Source organism: Schistocerca nitens, chromosome 6 (assembly GCF_023898315.1).
Source record: "Schistocerca nitens isolate TAMUIC-IGC-003100 chromosome 6, iqSchNite1.1, whole genome shotgun sequence".
Classification (NCBI taxonomy): domain Eukaryota; kingdom Metazoa; phylum Arthropoda; class Insecta; order Orthoptera; family Acrididae; genus Schistocerca; species Schistocerca nitens.
Window position 1 is genome coordinate 224,798,627 of NC_064619.1, and position 22,322 is coordinate 224,820,948.

Here is a 22,322-nt window from a genome sequence, read left to right on the forward strand (position 1 = left end):
ACACATAAGGACGGTAGCCTTGTGCTAATTACACAATGAGTGAAAGAAAAAAATTCGCGTTTTGAGTAATCGTAACTTTACGGAGGTGTCACTAACAACCACACTGATAAAGTTTTAACAATGTGATTTGCTCTCTAGCAGATACGTACTGCCCCATAATCGAGAGGGGCGTAGTTCGATAACTGTTTCAGTTTGACAGCTTTAGATTTTTGGTGACATTTGGAAACCATCATAGGCTTCTTGTCCGTCTGTCTTCCTATATTTAAGTGTGTCTGACTGGCTGTGTTACTAATTTCATGCCATGAAAAATCTCAAGAGAGAGGCAAAAAGTATAAATCATTTCAGAGAGAGGAAAAATCTAGAGGAAAACAGCACTTGTACAATGGTCTTGAAAACCTAGTGTTGTGAGTTCGATTCTCAGTGAAGAACTCCCTTTACATTTTTTAAAAACAGGATGAAGGCAGTCACACCACGTGAGAGTAGAAGCCGACCAGAGTGGCCGAACAGTTCTCGGCGCTTCAGTTTGGAACCGCGCGACCGCTACGGTCGCAGGTTCGAATCCTGCCTCGGGCATGGATGTGTGTGATGTCCTTAGGTTAGTTAGGTTTAAGTAGTTCTAAGTTCTAGGGGACTGATGACCTCAGATGTTAAGTCCCATAGTGCTCAGAGCCATTTTTTTTTTTTAATAGTAGAACCATGAAATTTACGAAAACTGACAGAAGATGCCAGTGAAAGGAGAGACCTAAAGCTGAGAAAAGTCTTCCATGATGTGGAAAAACCTATATTTGTGCTATCGTCTGTCATGGCATGTGTTTCCCCCTGTGATAGGTCGTATGTATCATAATTGCTCTTTTGTTTTACTATCACAAAAATTGCTAGCATCAGACTATAAATCGAAGATTTATTAGTCACTTAATGTTACTTTTTGTTGTGGAAATGCTTCGTGTTTAGCCAAACTGTCAACCTTCGGCGTGGTTGGATATGCGATGGAAACACACAACTTCCAACAACACCATGCATAGTAAAACCCACATGTGGTGTTCTAATAAATCTTCGAGTGATGTCCGCTTTACCTTTAACTCCTTATAAATCAGTTCCTCGCAGAAGACTTTGGATATTGGTGCATATTACATTACTTACGATATAAATTTTCTTTTTTGAAGGAGGACTTAGTCACGCCTCCTTCCCAACAGATTATTTCGTTTCGTTTTATATTGATATTTAATCAATTTGTTCTACGCAAAAATCAGTGGATTTTTGTTTCTTCAGTCCCCTTCATCGTTGTTGTTGTTGTTGTGGTCTTCAGTCCTGAGACTGGTTTGATGCAGAACTCCATGCTACTCTATCCTGTGCAAGCTTCTTCATCTCCCAGTACCTACCGCAACCTACATCCTTCTGAATCTGCTTACTGTATTCATCTCTTGGTCTCCCCCTACGATTTTTACCCTCCACGCTGCCCTCCAATACTAAATTGGTGATCCCTTGATGCCTCAGAACATGTCCTACCAACCGATCCCTTCTTCTAGTCAAGTTGTGCCACAAACTTCTCTTCTCCCCAATCCTATTCAATACCTCCTCATTAGTTACGTGATATACCCACCTAATCTTCAACATTCTTCTGTAGCACCACATTTAGAAAGCTTCTATTCTCTTCTTGTCCAAACTATTTATTGTCCATGTTTCACTTCCGTACATGGCTACACTCCAAACAAATACTTTCAGAAACAACTTCCTGACACTTAAATCTATACTCGATGTTAACAAATTTCTCTTCTTCAGAAACGCTTTCCTTACCATTGCCAGTCTACATTTTATATCCTCTCTACTTCTACCATCATCAGTTATTTTGCTCCCCAAATAGCAAAACTCCTTTACTACTTTAAGTGTCTCATTTCCTAATCTAATACCCTCAACATCACCCGACTTAATTCGACTACATTCCATTATCCTCGTTTTGCTTTTGTTGATGTTCATCTTATATCCTCCCTTCAAGACACCATCCATTCCGTTCAACTGCTCTTCCAAGTCCTTTGCTGTCTCTGACAGAATTACAATGTCATCGGCGAACCTCAAAGCTTTTATTTCTTCTCCATGGATTTTAATACCTACTCCGAATTTTTCTTTTGTTTCCTTTACTGCTTGCTCAATATACAGATTGAATAACATCGGGGAGAGGCTACAACCCTGTCTTACTCCATTCCCAACCACTGCTTCCCTTTCATGTCCCTCGACTCTTATAACTGCCATCTGGTTTCTGTACAAATTGTAAATAGCCTTTCGCTCCCTGTATTTTACCCCTGCCACCTTTAGAATTTGAAAGAGAGTATTCCAGTCAACATTGTCAAAAGCTTTCTCCAAGTCCACGAATGCTAGAAACGTAGGTTTGCCTTTCCTTAATCTTTCTTCTAAGATAAGTCGTAAGGTCAGTATTGCCTCACGTGTTCCAGTATTTCTGCGGAATCCAAACTGATCTTCCCCGAGGTCGGCTTCTACTAGTTTTTCCATTCGTCTGTAAAGAATTCGTGTTAGTATTTTGCAGCTGTGGCTTATTAAACTGATTGTTCGGTAATTCTGACATCTGTCAACACCTGCTTTCTTTGGGATTGGAATTATTATATTCTTCTTGAAGTCTGAGGGTATTTCGCCTGTTTCATACATCTTGCTCACCAGATGGTAGAGTTTTGTCAGGACTGGCTCTCCCAAGGCCGTCAGTAGTTCCAATGGAATGTTGTCTACTCCGGGGGCCTTGTTTCGACTCAGGTCTTTCAGTGCTCTGTCAAACTCTTCACGCAGTATCGTATCTCCCATTTCATCTTCATCTACATCCTCTTCCATTTCCATAATATTGTCCTCAAGTACATCGCCCTTGTATAGACCCTCTATATACTCCTTCCACCTTTCTGCTTTCCCTTCTTTGCTTAGAACTGGGTTTCCATCTGAACTCTTGATGTTCATACAAGTGGTTCTCTTATCTCCAAAGGTCTCTTTAATTTTCCTGTAGGCAGTATCTATCTTACCCCTAGTGAGATAAGCCTCTACATCCTTACATTTGTCCTCTAGCCATCCCTGCTTAGCCATTTTGCACTTCCTGTCGATCTCATTTTTGAGACATTTGTATTCCTTTTTGCCTGCTTCATTTACTGCGTTTTTATATTTTCTCCTTTCATCAATTAAATTCAATATTTCTTCTGTTACCCAAGGATTTCTACTAGCCCTCGTCTTTTTACCTACTTGATCCTCTGCTGCCTTCACTACTTCATCCCTCAAAGCTACCCATTCTTCTTCTACTGTAATTCTTTCCCCCATTCCTGTCAATTGTTCCCTTATGCTCTCCCTGAAACTCTGTACAACCTCTGGTTCTTTCAGTTTATCCAGGTCCCATCTCCTTAAATTCCCACCTTTTTGCAGTTTCTTCAGTTTTAATCTACAGGTCATAACCAATAGATTGTGGTCAGAGTCCACATCTGCCCCTGGAAATGTCTTACAATTTAAAACCTGGTTCCTAAATCTCTGTCTTACCATTATATAATCTATCTGATACCTTTTAGTATTTCCAGGGTTCTTCCACGTATACAACCTTCTATCATGATTCTTAAACCAAGTGTTAGCTATGATTAAGTTGTGCTCTGTGCAAAATTCTACCAGGCGGCTTCCTCTTTCATTTCTTAGCCCCAATCCATATTCACCTACTACGTTTCCTTCTCTCCCTTTTCCTACACTCGAATTCCAGTCACCCATGACTATTAAATTTTCCGTCTCCCTTCACTATCTGAATAATTTCTTTTATTTCCTCATACATTTCTTCAATTTCTTCGTCATCTGCAGAGCTAGTTGGCATATAAACTTGTACTACTGTAGTAGGTGTGGGCTTCGTATCTATCTTGGCCACAATAATGCGTTCACTATGCTGTTTGTAGTAGCTTACCCGCATTCCTATTTTCCTATTCATTATTAAACCTACTCCTGCATTACCCCTATTTGACTTTGTGTTGATAACCCTGTAGTCACCTGACCAGAAGTCTTGTTCCTCCTGCCACCGAACTTCACTAATTCCCACTATATCTAACTTTAACCTATCCATTTCCCTTTTCAAATTTTCTAACCTACCTGCCCGATTAAGGGACCTGACATTCCACGCTCCGATCCGTAGAACGCCAGTTTTCTTTCTCCTGATAACGACATCCTCTTGAGTAGTCCCCGCCCGGAGATCCGAATGGGGGACTATTTTACCTCCGGAATATTTTACCCAAGAGGACGGCATCATCATTTAATCATACAGTAAAGCTGCATGCCCTCGAGAAAAATTACAGCTGTAGTTTCCCCTTTCTTTCAGCCGTTCGCAGTACCAGCACAGCAAGGCCGTTTTGGTTATTGTTACAAGGCCAGATCAGTCAATCATCCAGACTGTTGCCCTTGCAACTACTGAAAAGGCTGCTGCCCCTCTTCAGGAACCACACGTTTGTCTGGCCTCTCAACAGATACCCCTCCGTTGTGGTTGTACCTACGGTACGGCTATCTGTATCGCTGAGGCCCGCAACCCTCCCCACCAACGGCAAGGTCCATGGTTCATCCGCCTATGTAATAGAACTACACCATTCCAGCTCTTTCTTCAAAAACGTAAGTTAAATTTTAGGTACCATCTTCATGTCCACAAACACTAATTAACACTGACGTTTCTAAAGGTGATGACGATGAATGTTAAATTACCTAACTACAGCGCTGTCACGATTTTTATTGCCTAATTTCTGTTTGTGTTTGTGCGGATGCTACGCAAAATTTCTTACGAAGTATCAGCAAATTTCCTCATCTCATAGTTTCTTGCAATGTTTCAAGTTGTAAGTGACTGAACCCTATGATGATAGCATAATACCTTCCCCGTCAATCGATGTCCTACGACCTAGGTAATGGCATTCAACTACTTTCGCAGAATCAAACAGAAAACACCAAAAGCAAAAGTAAATTCTTGCTTCTGGCATGAATTTTGCATTGAAGCAACGATAACATTAACAGAAGTCCACAAAAAAGAATTTTTTTATGAATGTATCTAAGGTCTCAACATAATAGTCGGATAATTTATCATTCAGTTGCATCACCTGCAGAAGCTTCGAGCTTCATTATGAACTGTTTCTTTTGGGCAAGATGATCAGTAGTAAATCAGGCGATGAAATGCAGGTTTCCATTCGCAGAAATGAAATACGGGGAGCTGCCTACGTACATAAATGAATGACTAGTACTAAGAATACGGTAGCCCGCTAGTGACGCCAACAATCAGGTGAAAGATTCTCAATAAACTGGACGGAAGAAAGGTTCAACTTCAAATCAGGTTTACTGCTAAAAGTACCACGATGAACAGCATTTCTATAGCTTTGACGTTATTTTCTTTGAACAGATCTATTTGAGGTATGACTATTTTGTTCATGCTTTCAAGGAATAATTTAGAAAAGAGCGCTATACAACAAGTGTAAGTAGGAGTTTTCAGTAATCTGCTACATAGTTCCAATTGATGCCTTAGTGGTGTCAGCGAATGAATATAAAGACTGGGGATTGAGTCTCCGCTTCGTACTAAGATGCATTATTTTATTTTTGCAGTAGTTGTGGTTTTAATATAGCTATGTGGATATAACAAATATCGAGATCTATTACCGATAAGAAGAGACAAAGTTCTAAAACCTCTAATATGATCGGTCCTTGTGAAGCGCTGTAATTTTCAAACCACCTTCCGAGTGATACTGGTGTTTACGTCCAATAAAATTTATATTATTCTAAAGTTTTATAGCACTTGTAATGCTGACATTACAGTAAAGTCGTATACGCGTAGTTTCCTGTAAAATACAAATCGTAATACGGATCGCTTTTAAGATTGAAGAAATACTCTCCATTCTTCATTTAATACCAGAGTGTCTCTTTGACTGTTTCTTCGTTTTAAGAACTGCAGGCTAATTATGTTTTCAAGTTCTTTGAAGTCCTTGCAGAAGGTCACACGAAGGTCTGTGGTGCACAGTTAAAGAAATTTGTCAACGATCTTAATAAAAGCTGTCTTCTAAAATCTTCGACGGTGTACTTTTATGAAAAATAATGTAAACGTCGGGAGTGTGTTCATAGCTTTTATAAAAGATTTCTCAAGGATCTTTGATAGTGTAATCCGGTCTAAGGCCTTCAAAATAACTACTTGTTCATGCCTTGGTATGAGTGGAAGGATCAACAAACGAACTTGAACGGTCAGTCCGGAACCATGTTGCTGCTACTGTCGGAGGTTCGAATCCTGCCTCGGGCATGGATGTGAGTGATGTCATTAGGTTGGTTAGGTTTAAGTAGTTCTAAGCCTTAGGGGACTGATGTTCTCAGATGTTAAGTCCCATAGTGCTTAGAGCCATTTGAATCATTTTTTTCTTCTAAAGTGCGAAGTTGCACAGGGTTCCAGATTTCACCAACGTATCTTCTGCACTATGTGCTTATCCCAGAGTCTGGCCTTTGGCTGATCCGTCAGTAAGTTTGAATGTAAAGTCTAAACCACTTCAAAACCACAACTTGTTTTTGCTTACTTCTAGAAGAGTAAACTCTTACTACTCAGACTCTGAAATCAGTAAGTGTCATAAAATCTTGTAACAAGATCAAAGCGGTTGCTTTCAAAGAAAACGTGGACTTCAGGGACAAGTTGAAACAGCAGTCTACCCCGTCGGTCCAAAATGTTCAGAGTTTGGAGTAATAAAAAAATAGCTCTGAGCACTATGGGACTTAACTTCTGAGGTCATCAGTCCCCTACAACTTAGAACTACTTAAACCTAACTAACCTAAGGACATCACACACATCCATGCCCGAGGCAGGATTCGGAACTGCGACCGTAGCGGTCGCGCGGTTCCCGACTGTAGCGCCTAGAACCGCTCGGCCACCCCGACCGGCTTGGAATAATAATATGGCGATTTTAATGCTTCAGGTGTTCGTCTTGAGTGCAGCCAAATGAAACAGTCAGAAAAGCTCTTCTTTGAGAAGTTGTTCAACTCGTGCGTCTCGTTGAACTAATGTCGACTGTCTCGTCAAAGCGTTGAACCTCCGTATGACATTCTGCTTTTTGTCGTTTTGTTGTAGGTTCACACTGATAACACCAAGTTTCGTCATCTCTGATTATTTTTTCCAGAAAAGAACTACCTGCGTTCCGTATTTCAATGAAGTTGCGGCACGTGTCGACGTGTCTGTTCAGCAGTTAAGGTGAGGGGGACAACATTTGCACACACTTTTCTCTTTTGCAAAACATCCCGGAGAATGTGTTGTACGTCTGATTCACAGGAGTTGTTCTATTGCGATTTGTGACACAATCACGTGGATACACTACGGGAGCGCGTTCGCTGCTGAACACTGCCTGCTCACAACTGGCTGGTTGAATGAACACCTGTTTACAGTTGTTAGTTCAAACTGCCACCGTGGTTACTGCGTTGACGTCGGCCAGGCATAATATCAGTCTTGGAGCTTTTTGGACCGACACTGTATGTACTTCAACGCGATGCAGGTGCAATATTTCCGAAAGCAGAAACAGTTCTCTGTGACTATTATTCATTCATAGGTTAAAACAGTCTGCATTTATCTAGTTGTGCTGCAATAAAATTCACCAATTTTGCAGCGTCATGAGGGAAGAAAACGAAAATAAGGTATTAACATTCCGACAAGGATGAGATAGTTGGAGATGGAGCACAAGATCGGACAGGAGGAGGACAGAGAATAGAATCGGCCTGTCCTTTTCAAAATAACTGTCCGGACGTTTGATTTTAATGATTTTGAGGAAACACGTAAAAGCTAAATCAGGATAGCCTGACGCACTGAACCTCGGTCCTAACGATTGGGAGGCCAGTGTCTCCCCATATCTCTTAGTAAGTCGTCACCAATTATTTCTTTTATTTCACTTGTTCTTAGATTCTTTTAGCCTTGTTTCATTGTGCACTTCATGTTTTCACACTGTCGTCCACCTTGTATATTGTATGTTAACCGGGGACCGAGAAACGACGGAGAGGCTCCGTCCCCGCCGCAGCCGCAGTGGTCCACAACCCCACGACGACTACCGCAGTCCACTTCACCCTTCCGCCGCCCCACACCGAACCCAGGGTTATTGTGCGGATCTGCCCCCGGTGGACCCTCCAGGGAACGACTCACACCAGACGAGTGTACCCCTATGTTTGCGTGGTAGAGTAATGGTGGTGTACGCGTACGTGGAGAACTTGATTGCGCAGCAATTGCCGACATAATGTAACTGAGGCGGAATAAGGGGAACCAGACCGCATTCACCGAGGCCGATGGAAAACCGCCTAAAAACCATCCACAGACTGGCCGGTTCACCGGACCTCGACACAAATCCGCAGGGCGGATTCGTGCCGGGGAATCGTCTACCTTTACTCGTCCCTGAGCCACTGCACATTCTTTGAAATGGCGGACTATCAAATCAACGGCTAATCCCTTTTTATCCTTCCACTATATCGATCGATGACACTGTAATTCCATCACAGACAGCAAAATACTTGGAAGAGCCGGCCTGAGTGGCCGACAGCCGGCACGGTAGCTCAGCGTGTTCGGTCAGAGGGTTAGCAGCCCTCTGTAATAAAAAAACTGAGTTAATCGATCAACAACGAACCTAAACGGATGTCTTACGACGTCCGCCCCGAGCAGATGCAACGAACAAAAGCAAACAAAATGAGATTAAAAAAAAAAAGCGGTTCTAGGCGCTACAGTCTGGAACCGCGCAACCGCTACGGTCGCAGGTTCGAATCCTGCCTCGGGCATGGATGTGTGTGATGTCCTTAGGTTAGTTAGGTTTAAGTAGTTCTAAGTTCTAGGTGACTGATGACCTCAGAAGTTAAGTCCCATAGTGCTCAGAGCCATTTTTTTACTTGGAAGAGCTGTTGAACGGAATGGGCAGTGACTTCAAAGGAGTGCATAAGATGAACATCAACAAAAGCAAAGCAAGGGTAATGGAATGAATGGTGATGCTGAGGGAATCAGATTAGGAAACGAGACGCTTAAAGCAGTAGATGAGTTTTGTTATTTGGACAGCAACATAATTGATAAATGACTGAAGTAGAGAGGATATACAGTGTAGACTGGCAGTGGCAAGACAGGTTTCTGATGAGCCGAAATTTGTTAACGTCGAATATAGATTCAGGTGTTAGGAAGTCTTTTCTGAAAGTATTTGCATGGAGTGTAGCCATGTATGAAAGTGAAACGTCAACAATACACTCTTTAGATAAGAAGAGAATAGAAACTTTTGAAATATGGTGCTGCAGAATAATGATGAAGATTAGGTGGGTAGATCACGTAACTAATGAGGAGGTACTGAATAGAGCTGGGGACAAAAGAAATCTGTTGCACAACGTGACTAGAAGAAGGGATCGGTTCGTAGGACACATTCTGAGACATCATCAGGGGATCACCATTTTAGAACTGGAGGGGTATGTTGTGGGGGTTGGGGGGAATTGTAGATGCAGGCTAAGAGATGAATACAGTAAGCAGATTCTGAAGAATGTAAGTTGGTGGTTATTCGGAAATAAAGAGGTTTGCACAGCATAGAGTAGCATGGACAGCTGCATCAAACTACTCTTCGGACTGAAGACCACAACAACATATCGATCGTGCTATGAATCACCAGTAGCCTTACATTCGATGGACACCTATGAATCTGTTATAAGACTTCTTGCCTTCAATTACAAAAGCTCCTTTACTACTACGCAATAGTAGATGGTTCTCTTTAACAGGTGTTAGCTCCTATTGCAAGGAATTTAAGTACTGACTGATGAATACTGTTTTTCCCCATATCTCTAAATGATCAATTTTCTGGAGCACATAAAGGAAAAAAGTTTTTTCTATATTACACGATTATTATATTCAATCTGAATAGAAAGACAGAAGCAGAGGAAATTCTATATTCGTCCTTCAAAGAATTATTTGTTTTTTGAATATTTGCTCTCTGTTCCACCCTACATCGATTAGTGCAACATGAAAGACTAGTTTATACCGTAGGGAATCTACGAACATTTTGATTGTATACGTTGGTGAGTTTCAAACGTAAAAAAATGATAATTTGTTAATAACCCAGATCACATATTTTGCACCTTGTATCATTGCAACAAATGCGGAGAAATAACTCATACTTTGCTTATTTCGTTTAGTAATATCCCAAGATAACTTACCTTTGAGAAACGAAAATTTTTGGTACAAAAATTAGGTGTAAGAATAATATTCGTACGAGAACCTAAAAATAGCTGTTTAAGGAGTAAGGTATTTTGACTATGGGCTCACGGTAAGAAATTTCGTCAGATAATCTGTCGTAAATTATCAACTAGAATGCAGTAAGAATAACAGTTCCCACAATTATACAATATTGGGAGAAAAACTGTCGTCATTATCTAAGTTTAGAGCATAAATAGATGTATAATGCTGCCTATTAAAGTATTTGACAGTTTACCCAATGATATAAAACACCTTGACAGCAAACTTGTTATTCCTTCTGGGTTTTCCCTTCCACTACAAATTAGAATTTCTGCATATAAACTTTTAACTCAATGTAGTGCATAATTACATCTTTATTTTTCATTAATAAATTAAATATTTTGTACTGATATGCGAGTTTATCGGTTAGCACCTAGCTATAAGATATGTTTAAAAACAAAATAATTTCATAGTAATCTGTAAATTGTCTCATCTCATATCCCACAGACGCCCAATAAAACATGCAAATGAGTTTTTCAGTGTTTATCATAAAAATACATGTTGGTTGCTATATTTAATACACTGGTTAGCAGACAACAAAATAATGAAATGAAAATGCACTTTCTGTACCTTTGTAGAGCTTTCATGCATGTCAAAGAATTACTGTCCATATGAAATCACACGGACACGTATTACAGTAGGTTACAAAAGAATTAGAAATAAATTCCGCGTAAATTTACATCTTATGATATTCCATTGTGGCTTGCTTGCTCTGAGGATGTCTGGGAATACCATGTTCCAGAACAGAACAAAACGCTAAATCCTCCCTAATCCTGAGTGTGCAGTTCTATTTCGCAAGAAAAACTGTTAACGACAAATGGAGAAGGAGGAGAAGAAAATACAATAATGAATGGCAGAACGTATGTAATCGTGTTGATGCTAACGTCTTCAAGAAGCAAAATTACGCCTGAACCTCAGAAAATGACAATAAACAGGGAAACTGGGGAGAAGGCGGAAGGTGATGCCAAACGTGTTTTTTAACGTCCAATAATTTTCATTTTCGAATACAACAGAGAGACAAAAAAATGGGAAATTTTTGATTCTAGAATCACTGAGTATGAGGAAAGAATAGTAGATTGTTTGAACAGCAAATTAGGTTTGTTGTCTCTTAGAACGATCCATTCAAAAATATGAGAAAAATGGCGAAAAGGAAAGATGTTAGTAAAGGAAGGAGACCCTTAGGAAAGTTTCTTTCAGATTATAAATCCAGTGTCCGTGTTGGAATTGTATTTGGTTCTACGATTTCTGTCTGTCACGTGTTGTCACCTTTGTCTTCTGCAATGGTTGTTGTGAATTTTTTTATGATTTGCATCGGGTGAAGAGCGGCTAGCCAACCCTCGCACTGACACGTGAGAGAATAATATATCAATAAATGTGCAATATAACAAACTCGACAAACAAAAACACGTATACATTATAGGAAGTGAAAAGCTACGTGTATTATAACAGTAACTGGCTCCGTTTGATCAGTCTTGTGGGACAACTTGGAGAAAAAGAGTTCTTGCTGAGAACAGAACACATTTGCTTTGTTAGCTGCGAGGCTCGGCGTAGAAGACGAAATACTAGGCAACGACCGTGAACTCGGTTCAGAGAGTGTAACGTGATTCTCGCGAAGTGGTTCAGAAGCACGAAGGGAAGGCGATAGCTTGGACGGGGACCTGAAGCATTTAGTGCCAGTCCGAAGCTATAACTTCCCGCGACGTCGCCTGCTAAAATAGTTTCAAGAAGGCTTGGAGTGCAAAATGAACCGAGGCGCTCTGTTGCCAAGAAACCAAAGAAAATCGTCGCTACTTCACTCTGGTGTTCGGAACGATTCATTTCCTCAGCTATGTTCTTACGCGAGAATTCCATTAATGATCAGCGTTGTTTTATATCTTTCAAGTAAAAAAGAGACGATTCCTCAAGATAACGGATTGCCATAATTAAAGTGCAGTTACTTCGGAGCTCTAGTGTGGATTGTAATTATCGTGTGGCAGCGAAACTTGGTAGATATGCTCATGCGTTAATGCAGATACAGTTTACGCAGAAAAAAAATTAGTTCCAGTTTTGGTCACTTTGTGCAAATGTGGCGCTGTGCAGCATCTCATCGACGTCTCTGGTGCACAGATTAAACAATAAGCGTACGTGTGGATTAATAATAAAATTAACATTTTGCCTTTCTCCCTTGTTTGACCTTTTCTGCCCATGTCCCGTTTCTAATCCATGACATAAGAAAACATTTTCTTGTCTCTCTTGCATACACAGCGTCTGATTTGCACCTGGTGGCCAAAATTGAACTATTCTTTTCCCGAAGTAAATCGATTCCGCATTAACACATTAGAATATCACTAAGTTTCGCTGCCATACGTTAATTACAGCCCACACTGGACCTATCTGAGAAGCTGCACATTAATTACAACCACCTGGTACTGGCGAGAAGTAGACAATGTGAATGTTTTACTAGTACTGATACATCAATAACAAAATTTTGTATTATTAGGTAACATTCAGGTAATATGTGAGTGGCCGTGACAAAGATGCTAGTGTGCAAGCGCCGAACCTTAAAAACTAAAGGTATCTAACTGGACGACGTGTTTGATCATAGCAAATGTAGGTAGCGTCGTATGAAGTGTCATGAACTACATATCGTACAATGTTACAACTATTCTTCACCTATTAATTCGTGATTAATGTTTCACTCAGTATGATGCGATACAAATAAATGTACTTTGTTCTAGAAATTAAAGACTTACGTGATATATTGAAATTTAATGTATATCTGTCCGTACAGAGACTATTATGTACACCGTGGTTAGATATCTGCTGTTAACTTCCGCATTATCTCTGTATTCGTACTACACCATAGCAAGTAGGCCATTAGCCACGTTTCCTTGACATTGATAACATGCTCTGTATAAAAATTGTATCCGATAAAATATTAACCAAATGTGTTCATCACTCCAGTCTATACATTTGTGTTAATAAACGGTACTGACAGTTACAGAGTGCCAGCTGTTTTACAAATAAATTAAATGTGTTTTAATTATCAACAACAATTTAATGTGAGGTTTAAATTACTGACTGCCTTCTGTGATGCAATTTCAATGCTGAATGTCAGTTCCCTGTAAAACTGATATCTCAACTGCGTACTTTTCATCACTTTCTGTTTCGTGTATCAGTAACATGCTTCGTATTGCGAATATTGTTGCCATCATTTCTTTGTGTAACTGATTTTACCTTTTTATTCAATTGTCCATAAGAAACAAGTGCGCCAGATTTCTGTTAGTGATGTAAAAGAATAATTTTTAATTACATATTTCCTATTTTACAGCTATTTACATCATAGAAGTACGGGATGTATACTGAAACCAAATAGTTGTGAAGCTGACGTACAAGTAACATAAATGTTTTATGCTTTGAGTGTTGATGATCATTATCAGTAATTTAAAGAAGGGAGTCTGATTTTAACAACTACAATCACTTGCAAAATATGGACTTAAATAATTTCCTCAGCAACGTTTTCGTTTACAAAGAAACTTAGGATAGTGGCCGCCAATGTAAGCAGTTCGGTTGCAGTGATAAAGGACAGATATAAAAGTGGGCAATGCACATTTTACTCAGTTTCGGTATTTTGTTAAATCTGATATTCGTAAAAGAGTAACAGCAATGCATGTAATTTGAAGGTCAACATAAAAGTAATAATATACTATCAACATTACTTATGGCTGTGTCAGATTATCAGAGTCAGAAAATTGGCTATTGTCGTAAATGAAGTGAAGTGAAGAAATGAAGATGTGTGTCGCTGGCTATTTTGTGCCACTGTTTGGTTGTCCCGCCTGATTGCCAAGCTAGAAGTCAGCTGAAGCTCGAACTGACGAAAGCATTAGCAGCACCGGCCTAGTACACGAGATTCTAAACAATGCTTGCCAACACGCGAGTGAACTTGAACTCTGCAGAATGCGAACAGACACTTTTAGCTATGACTCATGGGGTTTTTTGCACTTCCTGTTCCGTGTCCTCCTACGCGCTGTTTAACCAATTTCTGCGCCCTAGTCATTTTACACCCAACCGATACCCTTTGCTATAATATGTAAGATTCTCAGGAGAATACTGGAGAATGATTCCACAGGCAGTCTCTCTCGCTTCCGATGTTACAGAAGAAGGGTATATCTCCCGACCCAACATTGTTAATAAAACTTCTGAACAGTGTTGAAATTATTTATTTCGATACTGAAACAACTTAGACGGCTACAATTACTATGAAAAAATTTAAACTGAAGCCAAAGGACTCCCAAAAAATTGAAAAATATTTTCTTTAAGACACAGGACTTATCAGTCAGCACATGTGTAGAATGATACTCGCTTCTGTATGTCTTCGCCATGCTTTTTAGTATAGTGATAGAGAATGTGTGTGTGTAGCTTTGACAGTATCAGTAATAGAAGAAGCTGTGACTACAAGATACACTAGCGCGCGATAGCATCGCAGTTTTGTTAATCTAAATGTCAAGGCGTTGCATGTCCACTTACGTATTACCTTGTATATTACACTTCTCACAAAAAAGTTCATCACATCTCTCTTTCCGCAACTGGGATGAATACCGAAGAATCTTGCAATTCTAATAGTGACAAAGTCTGAACTGAACACCTTTGTAAATAAAATTCACTATAGCACAAATACATTGTTTGAAACAAATATGCAGTGAGGATCCATAGGCAATAATTTGGGCATCTGCGTTTCTGTTTTTTACAGAGCGTCCGTAAGCAGTATTTATTTATTCTAATTCTGCTAATAATATTTATTTAGTTTATTGATTGCTTATTTAGTCTGACCAGATCAGGGGCTTTTAGGCCCTCTCTTACACATAAGTAGGTACGTCACATACAACAAAATATTACATAACAATCACAATAATAATAATTTGCATTATTAATGAAAATAATTGGTAATAATAATAATAATATCGCTGACGATATTGCAATTATCACCAATAACAGAACAGAAGCGATTCACGCAGTGGAAAAACTACACGAAATTTCACAAAAAACCGGACTACAGATATCTTATAAAAAACCCAATACATGGAAAGGCAGCCAGAAAATAAATCCCCTTTAATAACAAAATATGGTAAAATTGCATAAGTCTGCCATTTTAAATATCTCGGTGAAACTATACAGTCCTCAGGATTAAACCGAATTGCCAATGAACAAAGAATCACCAAGCTCCAGAAGGCCTACAAGCTAACATGGACGCATTACAACAAGAAGTGCATTTCGACAGACGCAAAATTAAGGCACTATACAACAGTGATTCTTCCAGAAGCAATCTATGCAGCTGAAACAATGGTGATTGATGGTCATTCAAAAATTAAGGAAATAGAAAAGCAGGAAAGAAAAATTCTCAGGAAGATTTACGGTCCAATCAACAAAAATGGCATTTGGATGAAGAGACCACAAAACGAACTCTATAGAAAGATCAACATAGTAACAGATGAAATCAGAAAGCGCCGAGCCAAATTTTATACACACATCTACAGGATGGAAGACTCCAGAACAGCAAAGAAATTATTCAATATTATAACAAGGAGTAAATGTGGCACAGATTGGCTGAAAGAAGTCCAGAGGGATCTACAGCAGATCAACATAAAAAATCTCGAAGATCGCACCGAGTGCCGGCATAAAATCACAAGTGTGAAGTTTGGGGAAAGAACATCGCGTCAGCCTGGTAAAAAATGGACAGAGGAACGGAAGAAGGAGCATTCTGAGAGGATGAGGAGGTTTTGGGAAGCAAAGAAGAAAAACATCCGAATATGAAATTATGAATTCAAGTTCAATCGCTCTCCCAAAGGGGAACAATCGTTATAATAATAATAATAATAGTAACACTAATAATGATGATAAAATAATGTAGGAATTAACAATGATGTTCATTAGTTTAGCACCTTTGAAGTCTTGTTTAAAGTGGAAGGGACACTGACAAAGAAGAGGATTGAAATGAAAGTGACAGTCGTTGCTAGCAAACAAGATCATTTCAATAGATGGATGGTTGAAAAGAGTGAGCTACAAAAGAGATAGCTATCTCTTGAAGTTTGAAAGAATCTTAATTTCTCTAATATTTTGAGGAATATGATTTTTATAAAACGTTTGGAGAACATATTAGTGTTATGTAGTGGTACAGAGAGGATTTTACTTTGTTCGGAACGAGTATGTCCGAGGTGTTGTTGAGATAGTAATGTAAGGGTTGAAGATAAATAGGAAGTATTGCAGTGACTGAGAAGACGATGCAGCAAACAAAGGTATGATCATCTCTACGCTTATCGGCACGTAGCCATGATAGATTTTCGTTGGCAGGAGTGATATGGTCGAAATAGTGTACATCAGAATTGAATCGCACACAAGCATTCACCGTCAGTTCCAGCTGGTGTGACCCCTCATACCCCTTGGAGCACAGAATCACCACAGTCGAGGATGGCGATTAATAGTGACTCTACGAATTTCTTTTTAAGCTTTAGAGGAAGTATTCTTTTTATATTTCTGTAACAAATATAGTGATGCTGACACCTTCTTACGGAAGGCAATTGTTTGTGCTGTCCAGTCTAGGTGACGGTCCAGAATTCTAAATTATTTGCTGAAGTAGAAAAGGTGACTTCCCTAGGGTTAGGGATGGAAGAGATTTTCGGAACAGAAGAGTAATAAGTCTTCTGCGAGCGACTAATATTGTTTGCGCTTTGTATGGGTTAAGTTTCAAACCTATGTTCTGCCTCCATTCTGATAAAGCAGAGAAGTGAGCATTTATGTTCTGGATGGCCGCGCTCAGATTTGTCGGGCTTCCACTTAGATCATCGGCATATATATGATATTTGCAGTGGGAGGTAGTAGTCGACACATTCTTAACATGTTGTTGTTGTTGTTGTGGTCTTCAGTCCTGAGACTGGTTTGATGCAGCTCTCCATGCTACTCTATCCTGTGCAAGCTTCTTCATCTCCCAGTACCTACTGCAACCTACATCCTTCTGAATCTGCTTAGTGTATTGATCTCTTGGTCTCCCTCTACGATTTTTACCCTCCACGCTGCCCTCCAATGCTAAATTTGTGATCCCTTGATGCCTCAAACCATGTCCTACCAACCGATCCCTTCTTCTAGTCAAGTTGTGCCACAAACTTCTCTTCTCCCCAATCCTATTCAATACCTCCTCATTAGTTACGTGATCTACCCACCTTATCTTCAGCATTCTTCTGTAGCACCACATTTCGAAAGCTTCTATTCTCTTCTTGTCCAAACTGGTTATCGTCCATGTTTCACTTCTATACATGGCTACACTCCATACAAATACTTTCAGAAACGACTTCCTGACACTTAAATCTATACTCGATGTTAACAAATTTCTCTTCTTCAGAAATGATTTTCTTGCCATTGCCAGTCTACATTCTTAACATATAATGAGAAAAGTAGTGGGACCAACCCTGTGGGGCCCCTGATAGTATATTCTTCCATTGTGACCTCTTTGTTACGATCATTCACACTATTGGCGGTATGTAAGGTATGAGTGGAACCACTGTACAGCACTTGAACAGAAGTTTTGGCTTTTGGGTTTAGCACATAGAATATCAAAGTAGACAGTGGCGAGAGCTTAGCCGAAAAAGCACGTAATAGCCGCCAGTTGTTTGGCCATTGCTTGTCCCAGTTCCTCAGTCACTAATACGAGGGCAATCGTCGTGCTGCGATTTTTTCGGAAACCGTATTGGTATTAATCCATAATGTTAAGTAACTGGTAAGCTGATCGTGACATGTATTCTAAAGCCCTGTGGGAGTTTCTTTTTCGGGTAGAGGTTTAATGAGTTCCTTTCTCCAGGGCGTTGGGAAAATGCTGTAGATCAGAGAATGATTGAAAATATAAATGATAATTAACAGAAACCCTCAGCTGCCGACAGGTGTTGTTGATATACCTCGAGAGGGACAGCTGAAAATGTGTGCCCCGACCGGGACTCGGACCCGGGATCTCCTGCTTACGTGGTAGACGCTCTATCCATCTTCTCTTTAATATCATTTTGTTCCATATTGTGCGTTGAATTTGTTCGTGGCGGACGTCCGATGACACTCGTTCAGGTTGTTCGTTGATCCGTTTACTCAGTTTTTTATTACAGAGGGTAGCTAAACCCTCTGACCGAACACGCTGAGCTACCGTGCCGGCTATCCAGCTGAACCACCGAGGACACAGATGAATAGCTTGACTGCAGGGACTTCTCCCTTGCACGATTCCCGTGAGACTCACATTCCCAACTGTCCACAATCTACATACGTAATATACCTAATAGATATTTGCTGTCGGCAGCTGAGGGTTTCAATTAATTATCATTTGTTCTAGAGAAGCTTCACGGTCATCAATGGTATCTGTTCTTTCGATAACAGTTACTATCTTCATATATATAGTTAAAGGCCACCCAGCCATTGACCTTCGTCTGTGCGAATGCGCACAGGTTGCCCGAACTCTTATGGGAATCGTCACCTTAGTGTGCGCGAGTAATGAGTGCAGTCGCACTATTCATCTGTGTCCTCGGTGGCTCAGATGGATAGAACGTCTGTCATGTAAGCAGGAAATTCCGGGTTCGAGTCCCGGTCGGGGCACACATTTTCAGCTGTCCCCATCGAGGCACATCAACAACACCTGTCTGCAGTTGAGGGTTTCAGTTAATTATCATTTGTTCTAGAGAAGCTTCACAGTCATCAGTGGTATCTGTTCTTTCGAGAACAGTAACTATCTTCATATATACATATTAAAAATATACGTTACTATCGGCAGCTGCAGCTGCAGAACGAATTTTCGAGCAATTGGCTTCCTGACTGTGTTAAGACTTACCATCTACAGAAAAAGTTTTTCGTTTATACCGACCACATATACTTCAAGGGATTCGATGGTTTGCGTCCTTGTGTGTTGGTCAGTTAGAGGTGTAGGCGTGGCAAAATACTCGTTTAGCTGTCAATACACATCACGGGTGACCTAAAGTGTTATTACTTGGAGGCTAACCTCTGAATCTGTAAGTCTTCTTGAATGAAACCATTATTACTGTCACGAAAAGAGAATCCACTTCAATTTGTACCCCGCCTCCATAACGAGGTAATGCGTTCAGTTCGAAGACAGGCGTCGCACGAGTGTAGAGTTCTTCCCGACACGTATGGTTTACATCCTAGCGTAAGCATATCTCTCTCTCTCTCTCTCTCTCTCTCTCTCCCTTTCTTTCTTTCTTTCTTTCTCTGTCACTCTCCCTCCCCCTCTCCCCCTCCCTCTCTTTCTCCTTTGTCGGTTGGAGGTACACCCGTAACTCCTGAACATGTTACGAACAGATGTTAACCCAAGACAAAAAATAAATAAACAGATGTTCCAATCTCAGTAGTTCACATTTCACAGCATATAATTTGACACAGGAACAGCCGACACTTATCAAAAGCATAATTCGTGGCCTGCTCAATATACAGAATAGTAAACTACGAGACGAGCAGGTAGGAGAGATTCCGTTCGAATCTGCGCCGATGTGATATAGTTTTTAGACAATATCCAACCCCTGTTTAGGCGAATGCCGGTTGATACCACATCTCCGCCGTGAAAACCCAGCACACAAAAAAACAAAATATGAAAGCACGCAGGTCACAGGTCACAGTTTACGAAATGGTTTACACGACTTCGTTCTCCTTACAGTAGCCGGCCTTTGTGGCCGAGCGGTTCTAGGCGCTTCAGTCCGGAACCGCGCTGCTGCTACGGTCGCAGGTCCGAATCCTGCCTCGGGCATGGATGTGTGTGCTGTCCTTAGGTTAGTTAGGTTTAAGTAGTTCTAAGTCTAGGAGACTGATGACCTCAGGTGTTTAGTCCCATAGCGCTCAGAGCCATTTGAACCATTTTTGATCTCCTTACAGTAATGTGACGCATGGCCTCGCGTCACCAAGGGTGTGCACCCATAGAAACATCTGCCACATTTGTGGGCAAAGATCGGTTATTTACGAACTCTGCAGTCGTAGAATAGTTCCAGGAAGGCTGGACATGAAATTTGTTCATCTACCATGGCGAACACGACTGTTTCCAATCAGAATGCTTCAGACAGGTAGTGTTTTGTCTCCAATCTCAGCCTTTGCGATCACACAGTACTACGGTGCAGTGGCACTATAGGAGTCTTTCTTTGTTCTGTGCAGCGTTTTCGTAAGCTAGACAGTAAATTCTTGTGCTATTTGATTATGCAGCAGAACACAGTGATGACCCAAAAATTTTATGACGAGTGACCACCACGACACTGAATATCGCCTGGTGGCTTTGCGAGTACAGGCAGAATAGAAGTGGCCCGGGAAATATATATAAGACTGACGCCAACGTGGCCCTTTTTTGGCTTCCGTAACTCAGTCGGTGAAAACAGAACCCTTTCAGGATCGTTTTTTTGTCCGTCTGTCTGCCTGTCCGACTATTAAAAACCCTTTTTCTCAGATAGATGTACCAATTTCAAATTTATGTCAAATACTAGCGATGTAAAATATTTAAGCTTCTAAGTCAGTGCAGTAAAAAGTACCATTTGTGTCAAACATTTTAATACTTCCAAACTTACTCATCAAAACCTTTATGGTACTTCCTGTTGACGTATGATCATGAAACGTGGGAAGCAACAGAGTTTCATAGTACAAGTGAAGTTAATGCGGATGAGTAGAAAAAACAAACCCGTAATGTTCGGATACTGCTTGACACAGTCACGTCGTTTAAATATCTGGGCATAACGTTGCGAAGCGATATTAAATGGAACGAGCATGCAAGGATTGTGGTAAGGAAGGCGAATGGTCGACTTCGGTTTATTGGGAGAATTTTAGGAAAGTATAATTCATCTGTGAAGAAGACCGCATATAGGACGCTAGTTCGACCTTTTCTTGAGTACTGCTCGAGTGTTTGTGATCCACACCAAGTCGGACTGAAAGAAGACATCGAAGCAATTGAGAGGCGAGCTGCTAGATTTGTTACCAGTAGGTTCGATCAGCATGCAAGTGTTACGGATATGTTTCGGGAGCTCAACTGGGAATCCCTGGAGAGAAGAAGACCTTCATTTCGAAGAACACTACTGAGAAAATTTAGAGAAACAGCATTTGAAGCTAACTACAGAACGATCCTACTGCCGCCAACATACATTTCACGTAGGGACCCCGAAGATACGAGAAATTATGGCTCACACAGAGGGAGGCATATACCTGTAGAGAGTCATTTATCCCTCGCTGTATCTGCGAGTGGAACAGGAAAGGAAACACTAGTTGTGGTCAGGGTACCCTCCGCTAAGCACTGTACGGTAGCTTGCGGAGTATGTATGTGAAAATTTTTAGTTGTAATTATATCACACGCAAAAAATATTTTTTTCTCTTTTCATCCGTCTGTTAAAAGACCCCTTTTTCTCAGAATCGGGTAGTCGTATAAATTTCAAATTTATGTCATACTAAGGGCTATAGTCTCTTCGTTGCGTAAAAAATTTAAGCGTCTAGTCAATGCAATTAAAAGATACTGCCATTTATGTCCATATTTTGATACTCGCAAATTCACTCGTCAAAACTTATAGGGCACTTCCCACTGACCTAGAATGGAGACATTTGGAAAGAAGCAAAGTTTCACAGTACAGCTAAGGGGAAAAAATCCGAAAATTGTTGATTTATAATTATAACACATGAAAAAACGTCTTTTTGCCATTAGAACTTACAGTGCACTCATCATTCGTCAAAAGCATAAAAGAAAAATGTTATTGCATGCACACGTAAAATGTAAGTTGTAATCATGTTCTAGCAAGTAAATAAAAAATTTTTTAAATCTCTTCTTTCTATATATACAGGGTGTTCGGAAATTCCCGTTACAAACTTCTAGGACTTGTAGAGGGGAGTTAGTACGAAATATTTTGAATAGGAACACATGTCCGGAAACGTACCGTTTTCGTGCTACAGCCGTTTGAAAACATGTTTGCTAGGTAGGTTTGCAACAGGATAGTCATAGTGATGGGTGCTTACGTCAGATCGGCAGATGTCATTTGACATTCTATCCTACCTCACTGATCTGGTTGAGCCTCATTCACGCGTCTGTCAGTGTTGGAGC

General features: G+C 40.4%; 1 protein-coding gene across 4 annotated transcripts in view; it reads left to right on the forward strand.

Moving 5' to 3' along the window:
• The window catches only part of LOC126262268 (uncharacterized), a 508,717-nt gene that overhangs the window by 341,001 nt on the left and 145,394 nt on the right, over window positions 1-22,322 (forward strand). The gene's annotated exons all lie outside the window — the stretch shown is intronic.